Raw genomic sequence first — 15238 nt, forward strand, 5'->3', positions numbered from 1 at the left:
GGAAGGATACTTAAATATATGTTAATGTTTTATAGAAGGAGAATAATAACTAATGTTTATTTCTAATTTGTAAATGCACAGACATTATTAAAGAAAAGAATTGAGGAAAATTTAAATGTAAGATAAACAGATCACTGAGGAAAGTTATAACATCTCCATCTATGATGTCTTGAGTAATTGCTGTCTTGTTTAAGAATTGGGGATTGAATTATCTTTTCTTTTGAGAGCCACTTGCACTATAAGACTAGTAGCATATGAGGAAATGGGAAGGTCGATACTTGGGGTCCTATATTTTGCCTTGTCTTTCTGTCTGAGGTGAGCCCCAAGCACTGGTGTTGCCTGTTTCCCTCTTCCTTTCCCGTCAATCTTCCTCTACTTTGACCTCCTTCTTTTCCACTGAATCTTTTCACTTGACAGTGTTTAATGAGCCTCCCTGCCTGCCCCTCACAGGGGTCTCTTATCCGCCTTTGATCTGCTATTCCCTTGCTGGTACTCTTCTGCTCTCTTGCCTGGTTTTACTCACACTTTCTCTCCTGTCCTTTATTTTTACCCTTCACATTTTTTTGGGTCCTCTCTCCTGCCCTTTCCTCCCTCCCCATCCCTATGCTTTCCTTCTTCCCTCCTCTTTGAAGGGAAATGAGAAGTAATAAACTGTAAAATTACACTTTTGGAAGACACCATGATTTATCAAGCAGATCACCAAGCTGAAATGGATGTTCCAAACACGATGATGAAATGATGAAATTCTTACATTATCTAATTTTCTTAAACCGACACGATTTAACCTTCTTCTACTTTAATATCTTGCTTGGCTACAAAAAGAGAGAGTCTTTCACTTCTGCTTCATGAGTATCTTCTCTTCAGCTCCTTGCTTTCCCTTTTCTAAGCCCATTCTTCTTTGGAGAGATCATATTGATGATGAGAGTGGTAGAGGACAGAATCCACATTAGAAGACCAATGACCGGGGCTGACGCCTCAGAAAAATTCAATCTGAATCTCGAGGTAGGGCTTAGAGATGGGTATTTTAAAAACTCCCTAAGTGATTTTAATATGTCTCCAGGGGTGAGAACTAATATTGCAGAACAAGCATTCTCAATATAGTACTACCTGTTAAAAAACTGTGTAAGTTAAAGTTGGGCTGGGGATAGAAGAAAACCCCTCTTTGAGTTGAGAGTGGTAAAAAAGAAAAAAAGCAGAAAAAAAAAACCTCCCCATAAGGGTATCAGGATTTCCCAAAAGGGTAAGAGGAGGCTGAGATGAGAGTGCGTGGATGCTGCCCACGTTCAGGGGTATGCCCGAAGCTAAAATTGTTTCCAAAAACCCCCGCAGAACCACAGACAGAGATGAGCTTGTCATACTTATATTTAGAAACAAAGCAATAAATACATGAAGGAATTCCATCAGATGTGATAAAATTAAAATAAAAATCTTCTCTCAACCTTAGAAAGAAAAATAAAGTTTTATACTCTAGTCATCTTGGTGAAAACTGCCCGGAGAAAATCCTTTTTTTCCTTAAACTCAGTGGAAGCAAGCATAGCAATTTCTAGGGTGGGTAATTTTGCAAGAAGTTTTCCCAGGTAGTTTTAGTGAAAATTTTAGGAAGTTTTTTGGTTCCATTTAATGATTCAAGTTTAGAGTCTTGAGACGTGTGTGTGTGTGTGTGTGTGTGTGTGTGTGTGTGTATGAGAGAGAGAGAGAGAGAGAGAGAGAGAGAGAGGATTACAGAACGGATCAGACGCACTGTTGGTGGACATTCATATTAGAACATAATCTCTGGGAGGCAATTCGGCAATACAATTTTTTAAAAAACTTAGAATTTTGCATTCCACTTCCAGAAATTTTTCTGAGGAAATCATCACAGAACGGTGCAAAGTTATAACTATTTATAGTAGCAAAAAATTGAACACAGTATGTATGCAACAAAATAATTAATTATAACACAAATATGCATATAATTCCATGTACAGTGGAATATAATATAATATACATGGACTATAATTCCATGTATAATGGAATATAATATGCATTCATCAAAAATAATATTGCAGAAGAATTTTCAGTGATGTGAAAAAAGCTACATATATTATTTATGAACTATATCAGGTTACATAATTACATGTACAATATTACCTCATTTGTGTTAAAAATATGAATTTATCATTAGAAAAAGGACCAAATGAGTAGAACATCAAAAGTTTACAGTAGTTATTCACTAGAAAGCAAAATCTTTGAAAATAGGAAATAATTAGCTGCATTTGGATATATAGTACGTTATTAAAGTATATATTGTTGAATTTTATTAAATTGTGTGGTAGAATTATGGGTGATTTTGATTTTCTTCTTATGCCTATTTTCTAAGTTTTCTCATCTAATAGATATTATTTAAAAATGAGAAAACATATCAAAATATATGCTATAGAAAGTTTATGTAAATGGACAAATGATGCAATAAATATACAAAAGGACTTCAATTTTTCAGTGGTAAAATAATAGAATAATGGACACATTTTAGTCTTTAATGTATCCTTATACATGTGCGCATACACACATACACATACAACTTGAAAATCATACTTTTAAATTGAAGTATAGTTGATTTACAATATTGTTTTAGTTTCAGGTATACAGCAGAGTGATTCAGTTATACAAATATATATGTATATATTTACACACAGATATATACATATATATACTTTTTCAGATTCTTTTCATTGTAGGTTATTACAAGATACTGAATGTAGTTTCCTGTGCTCTACAGTAGGTCCTTGTTATTTATCTATTTTATATAGAAAATCACACTTCTGATGATGTAATTGTTTTCATAGAGAACACAGAAGAACCTATAGAATTTATTAACACAGAAAATTTACACATAAAAGTCAATAGTATTTTTATATAAGAGCAAACAAGTTAGAAAAAGTAACCAAATTTTAAAAAAAGTCAGTAGTCATAAAAGCAATAAAAACCATAAGGTATATGGAAATACCATTTTCAAAAGAGGAGCACGAATGCAATGGAGAATGCTGTAACATTTTAATTATTGAATCCAGGTGGTCTTGCTTCAGACTATGTGGCTCCCTTGAATTCATGGAAAAAAAAAAATTCCTCACTATTCTTTACTACATCCCTAAAACAAATTCAGAGATATTAATTATTTAAATATGGGAAAAAAAGCTTAAAAATGTTTAGGTGAAAATATAGGATAACATTTTTATGACCTCTGGAAAGGAAAAGATTTTTCAGGTAAAATTTTTGTTTACAAAGGGAAAAAAATTAAATTTGCCAACATTAAAACTTACTTTCTCTTTGTGAAAATCCAGCCAAAAATTTGGAGAAGGTATTTGCAACATATATGTCTAATGAAAAAATAGTAATAAGAATATAAAAAGGCAACCTACAAATTAATAAGAAAATGGCAAACAGAACAACAGAAAAACATAGGGGAAATGAGCAAAACATGTGAGCAGACTTGTCACAGAAGAGCAAACTCAAATGATTAGTAAGTATATGAAAAGAATTTCAAATTCATTAGTAATTGGGGAAATTAATACCAAATTCAGAATGAGCTATCATTTCAGACCTACCAGACTGGCAAAAATCAATAGCTCTTTTAATGACAGCAAGCATTGATGAGAATGTGGAACAATGGAACATCTAAAATACTATAAGAATAAATGTAAAACTTCTTTTTCAAAATATTAAAAAAGTACTTGGCATCATCGTGTAAGACTGAACATTCACATAGCCTTTAACCTGCCAGTTATACTCCTCTGTATACATATAAGGCACATGTGTACCAGGAGATTTAGACAATAATGTTATTATTATAATTTTTATAACAGCAAAACCCAGAAACAACACATGCAGATAAAGGAGAGATTGGATAAATAAATGGGGTATATTCTTACAGCTGAATACTATGTGGCAGTGAAAATGAGGAACTGCACACCATTCTTATCAGCATAGAGCAATTTGAATGAAGAGAGCTAGTTACAAAAGACATTTTATGAAGTTCATACCCAAGCAAAATAAAGCAATACATTGTTTGGGGATAAATTCCTATGTGATAAAACTGGGAAGAAAAACAAAAGAATCGTAAACCCATAACAAAAAATCAAACTGCTTTTCTCATGAAGCCTACTTTCTAACTGGGGAGATGGCTCGATCCCATGAATGAAATCATCAGTCTCTGGAATGATGGAGAAAAATAGGACTGGGGAAGGGTACAAAGGACTTCAAAAGTGTTGCTAATGTCTGATTTCTTAAGCCCAGAGGTGGGTATACAATTACCCATTTTATTATTGTTCTTTAGAACTTATACATATGTTGTAAATATGCTTTTTTGTATTAAATGTTTATTTAGAGTCTTTTGTTAAAGAATACAAACACTGAAAATGAGAGAAAAATATTACATATTCCTCTTAGTGTAGCATTTCTCTTTTGAGATAGATAAGCCACATTTTAAAATTTGGCCATGTGACATTTCTGAACATCAGTTTTCTTGTTTGTCAAATGGCAATAATACTTAACTCATAATGTTTTGTTAGAATTAAATGAGATATTCTTTTTAAGCCCAGCTCATGGACTGCCATATAATAAGTTTGCAATATGTGTGGTTTTATTTATTTATTTAATTCATTATTAAATATATTACAAGTTCTGGGACTTCCCTGGTGGTGCAGTGGTTAGGAATCTGCCAAATATATTACAAGTTCTGGGACTTCCCTGGTGGTGCAGTGGTTAAGAATCTGCCTGCTAATGCAGGGGACATGGGTTTGAGCCCTGGTCTGGGAAGATCCCACATGCCGTGGAGCAACTAAGCCCGTGCGCCACAAATACTGAGCCTTCGCTCTAGAGCCCGCGAGCCACAACTACTGAGCTGGTGTGCCAGAACTACTGAAGCCCACGCACCTATAGCCCATGCTCCGCAACAAGGGAAGCCATTGAAATGAGAAGCCCACGCACCACAACGAAGAATAGCCCCTGCTCGCCACAACTAGAGAAAGCCCTCGCGCAGCAGCAAAGGCCCAATGCAGCCAAAAATAAAATACATAAATAAAATATATTACAAGTTCCTTAAAAATGGAAAGTTCTTTAAATGGAAAAAAGTTCTTAAAAATAAACAGAAATAGAAATTACAATCTTTTGAAATGAAATATACTGAGGTTATATTAAGTTAGTGCTGTATTATTTATAATATTGTGCCCAAATTTGAGGAATATGTTTTATCCAAATAACTCAAAATAGTTGCTGCACGTCGTCTAAACTTTCTCACAGCCTATTTAGTAAGGGACATTTATTTACATGGCACTTACATTTTGTCCAGTATCTTAGTGACTATTGGTCACTGACTACTTCTTAGTGACTATGGGTCTTCAGAGAGCAGGCATTGAAGATCATTCATATTAATGTTCACTTCTCATCAAAAGAAGATAAAGTGGAAAAGTGAGGTGAAGTTCAAAGAGGAGGCTGAAGGCGACAGGTCTGATCAGACTCCCCTGACAAGTGCTGCTTTAAATTACACAAGGATTTAGAGGCAGGCTAGGACCTGGCTCCTGCAGGGTTAGGTTTTTCTTAGCAGCTCTCCATCTGAGTGACATCATTTGATAAAGTATTTTCTACATCCCCAGAGAGGTGGGCTTGGTGTTGCTTCCATCGCCAAAAGTCAAACATTTAAACAACAACAAAAAAGTTAAGCTGCTAAAATTTCTGAACCAAAAGAAGACAGCATTTCCTCCAATCGCGACGAACCAAGACAAATGTCACATTTCCTGGCTGCCCACTCAACTTCCCACATCCCTCCGCCAGCTCCCCTTTAGCAACAGAGAAAGAAATCACAGTAGTGAATTAATAATTCTGTGAGACAGACTTTCCTTCCTCCAGTGTGATTCAGCCCTGCAGCCCGAGGAGGGGTAGGTAGCGAGTTCTTTAACTCTGTGCGCTCTGGACCAGCTTTCAGTATTAGACATCTGGAGTTTTTGAAAATTAACACTGGAACAAAAGTGACTATCATACTCCATGTCCCCTTTACCCGCCCTCGGTCAAAATTTTATTTAAGTTTCTTTAAGGTCGCTTAAAGAGAAGAAAAAAAGAAAAAGAAAGAAAGAAAGAAAAGAATGGGAAGCACTATCTAGAAATGTAGAAATCAAACCATCACTGAAAGCGTGTTGTAGCAATTACCACCACCTGTGATTGATTTTGCTACTAACTAAAGGAAAAAGGTGTTTTACCATAGATGACACTCCTTCGACTCTGTAATCAGCCTCCTTCCTCTGTCTTTCCAGCATATCTATTTAATCATGCTTGTCTGAAGCAAGGTGATGCAATCGTTTCAATGTAATTGCCTTATCTAGGCCTGGAGTGAGAAACCTCTGTGATTGAGGAGCTGGCAGTGTGGCCCCCTTGGACATCAGAAGAGCAGCGAGAGTTTTTTCACGGTGGCCTCGCAGGGGTGTCTGTGGCACCTGAACCTTCTGGGAAGTGCCCCCCAAGAATCCACAGACTAGACGGGAACTCCAGGGTACTGGGCTGACTTTCCTGCCCTATACATTTCTAAGATAAGAGTCTAATAATAAATTCAATTTCCGGTCCCCATGTCTGCTTTCTGGGTTTTCAAAACCTGAAAGACTTACCTAAAGCTACATACCCCCCCAGGGGAAATCCTGTTCACCTGTAGTGGGTCTGAGGACTCTCAGATGTCCTATTGACTCTAGTTTTTCAGCCTTTCACAGACATTCTTAGGATGGCATCCACTGGTGATATGTTTCTAGTGGGCGAGCTTCCCACTAACAGGCAATGTGCACTCTTCCAGACCACCAGAGTGGTAATTTTTTCCCCCTAATCAAATGTTGACTGATTACAGCACTTTCTCTATGGTGCTGTAATTTTGGTGTCCAGGTTTGTTTCTTTCTCTGGATGGGAGCTCTTGAAGACATGGAGTTGTCTTATTCATCTTTGTAATCAATGCTTGCAATATGGAAGGCGCCGTATTGTTAAGATGTGGTTAAAAGAGTACACAAAGAATAAATTTGAGTGGGGAGAAGGTGAGATATTTTGGAATAAGCCAAGAAACGTGTATCCTGAGTAGGGAAAAAAAACAAATCTTCAAACTGTTACTCTTTAACTTCAGACTTGTTTTGTATGGGTCAACTACTTAATTCACATTTAGAGCACTACCTTGATTAAGAAATTCTATGCAATGAAAGTCTCTTTCTAACACAGTTGGACCACTTAGGAAATCACAAAAATATTTGTACATCCTGTAAATTGGCATTGACATCCTTGTTAGGGTTCAACTCAGTGGTGATGTGTCTTCTCATGGAGGGTCATTAATGGTGATCATGACAAGAGAAGCTGCACATATTTTATTTTTTTCATTTTTTGGCTTATGGTTGAAGGTACAGAGGGCTGATCCCAGGCAAAATATGAAGTTCTGATCTCTCATAAACAAATTAGACCTCAAATACTGTCTCGAGATTTGTTTCTAAGAGAGAGTCCAAACTGTGTGGGACACAGAAAAAGAAAATTTCTTTACTTTAAGAAGTTCACATTGATGATAAGTTAACCGATAAGTACAAAGTAGTGACAGAAAGTGCATAGAGTTTAATGGGAACACCTAGGAAAAGCAGCTAACTCAAACTGGAGAGTGTGAGACAGAAGGCATTTCTTTGATTATGGAACTCTGGAGTTGAGTCCTGAGGGCTGCCTAGGAGTTGGCTGGGGAACAAGAGTGGGGTGGGTAGTAGCAATGGCAGGGGCAGGCTGTAGGCTCATGGCACGTGGGATTCTATATGGGTGTGCACGTATGCAGAGAGCCACGGGCCCAAATCACCAAGGGCCTCGTGGGCCATGCGAAGGAGCTCGGACTTAGCTGAAACCCCGTGGAGGGCCATATAAAACCAATCCTACAGTTGAGTGAAATTCTGCTCAGAGTTTGGTGTCTCCGAGCTTCATTCAAGTCCTTGTCCTTAAAATCCTCCTGGTCTAGGGTGTTGCACAGGCCCCAAGGTGGGGAACATGATTAGATGGACATTTACAAAGACCCCACTGGCTTCACTGTATAGGATGGTTTGCAGGGGTCCTAACTGAAAGCAAGAGGTCCATTTACCAAGCTGGTACAATGGTCCAGGTGAGGAGCAATCTGTTGATGAGCATGGGAGCCTAGAAGAGCTGATAGATTCCAAATGAACAGACTTTAACCCTTCTCCTCTTAAAAAAATTTTTTTGATTAAAAAATTTCTGCTTCATTTTATTGTTATTAAGTAATATTTTAAAATATCATCTATTTACCTAATGGTTTGGAACATATACCTACCATATTATCATGACATCTTTAGTAAATTCTCTGACAATCAGGTATGATCTTTAAAGTATTTTGGATATGGAAGAGACATGAATGTATTTTCTCAGACATGGAATACAAGTTGTCCTTTCTTCAAAAATCCCAAATCCCACGTAGACGACAAAAGAAGCATAAAGTCAGTCTAAGTAATATGTTTCCTAGTTCTGTGGTTAAATAATTGTGGTACATTTTCCACAGACCCACAGACTATTCTGCTGCCTCTAAGGGTGTGTAGCTTCTGCTGGGACAATGGAGCTGATCCTTCTGTAGGTTCAGAAGCCTCTGGGTCAATAATTTCCTTTTCGCTCTTCAAAACGACTCCTGTTTCTTTCTTTCTTTCTTTCTTTCTTTCCTTTTTTTTCCCCTGTGAAAAACATCATTCCTTTTAAATATCTATTCATTAAATACATTTTTTTTACCAGCAATAATTTTGCATGCTTTCTTTTCCAGTCTGTTTATGGGTATTGGAAGGCTGTAGGTCTCAGTCTCAGATAAAAATATCAGCCTCCTATTTTGAAAGTATTCTCCATTCTGAATCCTGTGTTTTAAATAAAATGTAACTTCAGGCATGAGTTAGAAAACATAATACTTTGAAAACTGAGGAACAGGTAGCTAGCATTTTTACTTTAAAGTGCCTGCTTTAAAAACCACACACCTGATGATATCTTGAAATTCTCAAGAAGATATAAAACAACCACCAGCCTTCTATCTAGCCATATTTAGTTTAAGTTTGCTCAAGATAATTATGAAAAGTGTGAAGTGCTAGCTACTTCCTATTTTCTGACTCATTATTCTAATGGAAAATCTAACTATAAAACTGGAATTCACAGAGAAGCATTATATGCTCGTGAAACTAATTCAACATTCAGCCAACATTTTCATTGATTTCACCTTCATCACACTGCTGGTGAGAGGGCATGTGGAACCTCCTGGACCTGGAGGATTTCAGGGGCAAGGACTTGAATGAAGTCCAGGTTCCTAAAACCTGAACAGACTTTCACTGAATCATAGGATGGGAAGATGTTAGGATAGAGATAAGTAGATGAGCACTGTTTTAAAGGCAGGAGGCAGGCTGGAGGTGGGGGGAGGATGGTGAGAGAGCGATTTATTCCACCTTTCTCAAATCATTTCAGGGCTCCATGTTTCCTTTTTCTTTGCTTTCTTTTTTTTTAAGTATTTTTTTGATGTGGACCATTTCTTTCAAAGTCTTTACTGAATTTGTTACAACACTGCCCCCATTTCATGCTTTGGCCCTTTGGCCGTGAGGCATGTGGGATCCTAGCTCCCTGACCATGGGTCAAACCCGCATCCCCTGCATTGGAAGGTGAAGTCCCAACCACTGGACCATCAGGGAAGTCCCTCCCCTTTTCTTAATATTAGGAAATTCATGCTTCTGTTTGCTATGATTCCTCATGCTGTAAATGATGTCTTCTCTTACTTTGATTCTTGTGTAGAGTGACAGCCAGATGCCATTTTAAATACAGTAAACTATACAATGATATTTGAAAATCTCATTCTAATAAATTCTAAGGATTTTCCAAATTACCAATCCTACAGTTGATTCCTAGGTAGTGACTGGAGGGGGTTGTATCTTGGAAATGGGATATCCCTCTGTGTGTTAAATAATAAAGCAGTTCAGAAATGTACAAAGTCACCAGAAGAGACAGACTGTGGCCTAACTGAAGGTATTGACATGATTAGAGGAAAGCGGAGCAATCAGAAGGCACAGGTGGTGACACAAAGAATAGGCAGGGTCTCAAAAGCAGACATGGTCCATCCCAGCACCATATGCAAGAGACAGCATCATGGAGAACGCCTGCGGTGCACAGACTGAAGACTTGACCTGTCAGAGACCTGGAAACAGGAATATCCCAACATTCAGCAGAATGCATCGTGGCATGCCATCAGTCACTAGCTCCCCTGGACCCAATTCCAGCCTCCCCAGGCCTCCTGATAAGAATGATTCCCACAGAGTGAGCCTCTGAGCAGGGAATGCCTTGACCAGAGGTGCAAGTGTTTGTATGCCTTTGGTAGAAAATTGTTCTCACGTAAACTATCAATGCAGTAGCGTATATCTGATCTTGGTTAATGTGATATTGCCTCTGGAAGATGGAGCTTTTATGCCACTTCGTGCCAAAGAAGACTCACAATGATAAGAAATGCCCCCCCCCAAAAAAAGTAATGCCACCTAGTAGGGGTTCAGATGACAAGCTGGTCACCTGCAGAAGGCGCCACCTGAAAGAAGGCACCACCCTCTTTAACTGCCCTAGTTGCACACTAACTATACTTGTGTGCCCTTCCTCTTATTGTCTCTGTGAAAATTGGACTCTTTGGGCTACTAGTGATTCCAACCCCTGGCTGCATATTAGATTCACAGGAACTTAAAAAAATGCAAAACCCGAGAGCGCCCTCCCAGGCCAATTAAGGATGGGAATATCTGGGCATTGCCTTGGTTTAAAAACTGTCTGTGTGATTCTAATATGTCTCCAGGGTTGAGAACCATGAGTCTGATTATTGATAGAAAGGGGGAGAAGTTCCCCAATATATTTTTAAAAACATTTAACGAGCATTTTATGGATGAGAAACCTGAGGCTCAGAAACATGAGGCAATTTGCTCAGGTCTGTATAGCTAATAGGCAATAGGGCCAGGGTTTGAACCTAAAATTTCTTTTACAAAATATCAAGTTCTTTCCATGATATCTGGGCTCATGCAGAAGAGAAGGTAAGAACTCTGCCAGATTCTGGTGAAGGGAGAAGATTGAGGGGAGTGAAGGAGGAAAGGGCTTCTGGAAAGACTTCCCAAGAAAAGACAGAAAGGTAGAGACCTTTGCAGAATGGTCTCCAGCAGCTGTCTCCAAAGAGTGTGCAGGGGACTCACTGGGGGCGTGACAGAAAAATGGTAGGATTTCTCTTAATTAGTTTTTATTTCTTGTTTTTTTGCATGTTTTACAAAGCACAGGATACACTGATATGGTAATATATGTATATAATTTATAAAGAAACATATCCACATACAGTGGGAGTACATGCTCAAAAATTTTTTATGGTAGGGGCACATAGTCAAAAAAGTACAGAGTCCACTGCTTAGAGAAGATCTTCTAAACCAGGGCTGGTGCAACCCAATCTGCCCAGGCCCCTGCCCTGCAATACAGTCGGCCCTCCCTCTGTATTTGTGGGTTCCGCATCCGTGGATACAGAGTGCTGACAGTAGGACACCATTTCCTACAAGGGACTTGAGCATCCAGCATTTTGGTATCTTCTGGAGTCCTGGAACCAATCCCCCGAGGATACGGAGAGACGACTAGATGCACTGAACTCCGGGTCGGAGGCGGGGTACAGACGCAGGAATTCTCAAAACATTTCTGCAGGTGTTACTAGTGTCATGAGAACCCTTGGTTAAGAATCATTGTTCTAGAGCAGAGGTTCTGAAAGTGTGATCTGGAGGCCTCTGGGTGTCCTTAAGACTCTGTCAGGCAAACTGAGAGAGTGGCAGGGACATATACGCACTACCAAATGTAAATTAGATAGCTAGTGGGAAGCTGCCGCATAGCACAGGGAGATCACCTCTGTGCTTTGTGACTACCTAGAGGGGTGGGATAGGGAGGGTGGGAGGGAGGGTGACACAAGAGGGAAGAGATATGGGAACATATGTATATGTATAACTGATTCCCTTTGTTGTAAAGGAGAAACTAACACACTATTGTAAAACAGTTATAGTCAAATAAAGATGTTTAAAAGGGCCTTCCTCTGTTGTGGCCTCTCCCGGAGCACAGGCTCCGGACGCGCAGGCTCAGCGGCCATGGCTCACGGGCCCAGCCGCTCCGCGGCATGTGGGATCTTCCCAGACCGGGGCGCGAACCCGGTTCCCCTGCATCGGCAGGCGGACGCGCAACCACTGCGCCACCAGGGAAGCCCAAAAATTATGTTTATAAAAATACCAAGGTGTTATATGCCTTTCTTGCCCTTACTCTCTCGTAAGTGTTCAGTGGAATTCTCCAGAGGCTCCATGACATGTAATAATGTTGTCATTCTGGAAGCTAATGGGATGTTTGCTTGTGTATTTTGTGCTTTGAAGTTTCTTCAGTTTCAGTTTCTAAAGTGGTAAATATAAATAGGTATAACACACACACACACACAAAATCTCTGGGGTCCTTAATCATCTGTAAGAAGGCAAAGGGGTCCAGACACCAAAAAGGTGTCCTATTCTAGAAAGTATAGAAGGCCAGGAGATATATATAATATAGTGGCAGAAGACAAGAATGAATAGTTAAGTTGGTTCAAATTGTAAAGAGCATTGCATAGCGTGTTGGAATTGGACCCCAATGGCTTTTGATCTCATACCATCTTTAAAAACATTTTTGAGCATGCATTCACAGTATGTGTTTTATTTTAAATTAATTAAAATACACTATTATATTATATAAAACATTAAAAATCAGAAAATATAGGAATTTTAAAACAGATAAAGATGAATCAAGCAATATTTTCAAATAACTATTTTTATTAATGGTAAAAATACCTTCTGCTCTAAATAAGAAATAAAATTTTAAAACATGTTTTATTATTTAAAAAAAATTATCTATTGCTTTATAGCAAAGCCATTCCAAAGTCTGATTCTAAATTCACTTTGTTGTGATCCTTGACTGAGCTGGAAAAGATACCTACAGAAGATAGAAAAACAATAGAAGATGGAGAGAAAGAAAAAAAGTCATTGTGCCTCCTTATTCATAATGGATTAAATTTCATTTCCAGCCATCAACTATGCAAAAGTTTTTGTCTAAACTTAGCTAATAAATTTCAATCTTCTTTGATTTCAATTAGTTGGGAAGGTGTAAAGATACATCCAGATTTCCCATAAACAGGCTCAAACCCCCCTGTAACTCTTCCTTTGGATACTTTTTAACCAGACTAGAATATTTTGTTTCCAAGTTTAAGTGTGCAGGTAAGAGAGTGTCTAGGTGGCACAGCTACACCAGTCTCGGTAATAAAATCAAGTAAAGAAAGGATAGGTCAAAGTTTATTTGTATCAAGATGCAGGAAGTCAGTGAATGAAGGCACTATTGCTACCCCCTCTGAGCTGAGCAACCACAGTTACTTCAGGACTGCTTGGGTGACAGTGACCCCCTGATGCTGACAAGGGGAGAACACCAGTAGTAATTCATATATCAAATATCAGCAAAATGAATTCAGAGGTTTCCTGTTTTCTTCCTGCAACTCCTGGTTGCACGCACCCGGCTTTAGGAGCAGTAGAAAGCCATGGGGGAATTTTAATTAAAGGAGAAGCATTACCAGGTCTGTGATTTACAAGCATAGGTAACTAGTAAGAGACTGTCTAGAAAGGAGAGACCAGAGGCAAAAAAAGACGGCAGGAGGCTGGGGTCCAAGCTGGAGCTGCAGGAGGAAAGGGGGGCAAGAATGGATTTGCGAGACATTTTGGAGACACACTTCACAGAAGTTTGGATGTGGGAGGATGGGGAAAAAGTCTAGAGGTGGCATGGAAGCTGATAATGCCCTTCCCTGTGCACGGAAGGAAGAGGGCAGGAATAAACATTACGCGTTCGGTTTCGGATGATCTGAACTTCCACCCATGTGTGGTACGAAGGTGATATTCCACAGTGTTAGAAGTAAAGATCTGGGCAAGCTGAAGCAAAGCCCGTTCCTTCCAAGTCTTATTTTTCAGCCCTCCACGCCCAGATCCTTTGCCTTTTTGGAAAGTCATAGATTTCTTTGAGACTTTGAAGAAAGCCACTGGTCCCACTTCAGAAAGATAATGTACACACCCCAATATAAAATTGTACATATGCTTTATAGGGTCCCCAACCCTGAGGTCCATCCACCACTCCAGATTGGAGATGTGCCCTAAGTGGCTCCCTTGCTGCCCTCCAAACCTGCCCTATTTCATTTTATGTGCCATTTCTCTGAGTCAGAGATAGTTTGCTAATTATAAGTCACTTCCTATTTTAGAAATCCTGATGACTTATGGTCAAATGCTTATGTTCATCGTGCTGATTGAAGGACTGTAATTTTTAATGTTGGGTGAGAGACGGAGGAAGAATGGAGAAAAAGAGAAGAGGTCAATTCAAGGCTTTGTGATCTCTCTGGGTAAGCATTCATACAGCTCAGATAGGATGGGGTGTCATGGGACACACACGGCGTCACCTGTGAATGATTCTTGCCTGATTGAACCTGAATCTAATAAGAAGTCTAGAAAGACAAGTGAAATGACACCAGAAGAAAGCAATCTGCCAAATCCAGAATGTGAGCTATTCTACAGAACAAATGACCTAATCGCCTTAAAAAATAGCATGAAAACGTAAAAAGGGAGTGTCACGGACTAAAAGAGCCTTAAGAAATGTTAGCAATCAAAAGCAATAGGGGAAAAAAAAAAAAAGCAATAGGACTCTGTAGAGTGGAAAATGTGAGAAATTAGAACACAAACTTAAGAATTGGATGGTATTAAAAACAATTTAGCTGGGTGTAATAATGGTGGTTCTAGAAAAAGAACCTGTTCTTAACAATTAGAGATGCACACTGATGTGTTTGTGAGTGTGAGGACACAGTATCTGAAATTTGCTTTAAAATAATCCAGAAAAAAAGAGGTGACAGATGAAACAAATTTGGCAAGATGTTTCTAACTGTTGAAACTGGATGATGGATATATGGGGGTTCATGATACTCTTATCTGTTTTCTTGTATGTTACAATTTTCCACAGTAAGTTCAGAAATATTATAGATATTTCTTTAAATGCATGGTTCTAAAATCTGGCTGATGTTCAGAATCTCCTGGGCAGCTTTAAAAAACAAGGAGAGAGATTCCAGGAGCTGCACAGTCCTTTGGCATCAATCTTCTATAGGCACACTTGTATTGGGTGGAAGAATGGGCCATTTATAATTTCC

Source organism: Physeter macrocephalus, chromosome 10, assembly GCF_002837175.3.
Source record: "Physeter macrocephalus isolate SW-GA chromosome 10, ASM283717v5, whole genome shotgun sequence".
Classification (NCBI taxonomy): Eukaryota; Metazoa; Chordata; class Mammalia; order Artiodactyla; family Physeteridae; genus Physeter; species Physeter macrocephalus.